This window comes from Octopus bimaculoides, chromosome 26, assembly GCF_001194135.2.
Source record: "Octopus bimaculoides isolate UCB-OBI-ISO-001 chromosome 26, ASM119413v2, whole genome shotgun sequence".
NCBI classification, from domain to species: Eukaryota; Metazoa; Mollusca; class Cephalopoda; order Octopoda; family Octopodidae; genus Octopus; species Octopus bimaculoides.
The window spans coordinates 22,347,367-22,347,983 of record NC_069006.1 but is presented as its reverse complement, the minus strand read 5'-3'; positions in this window follow the sequence as shown (position 1 = coordinate 22,347,983).

Here is a 617-nt window from a genome sequence, read left to right as displayed (position 1 = left end):
GCTGTTGTTGTTGCTGCTGCTGCTGCTGCTACTACTACTACTACTACTACTACTACTACTACTATTGCTGCGGGTGCTGCTACTGCTGCATGCTGCCGCTAACACCGACGACACCACCACCACCACTTGAATGTAACGTAAAATAAATATAGAATAGAATGGCATTATAAAAGATATAGATATAAATTTATCTGAAAGGATAATTATTACACTAAAATTGAAAGTAATTATAATTTAGAAAAAGGAACAAAACGTAAAAGAAATTTAATTTTAAATTGCTAAAAATAAAAATCAAATTAATAAAATTGAGGAAAAATAAGTATAAAGAAAATTATAAAACGGAATAAAAAAAAAACGTGAAAAAAAAGAAAAAGATTTCGGCCATGGATACCAAGGGTACGACTCGAACTCCCGACTATTCGCTTTAGAATGGCATCAGAATGAAAACATTAAGAGTTATTTCCCTCGGACCTAGTGGGAAACATTTTGTAACAGAAATTTAAATTCAGGGGAGTTAACTTTTGCTTATGCTAAGGTAAATTATCTGTTTCCAGAGCAGGCTGTTCCGTTGATCGGATCAACTGGAAGCCTCGACGTCGTAAGCGACGGAGTGCCAG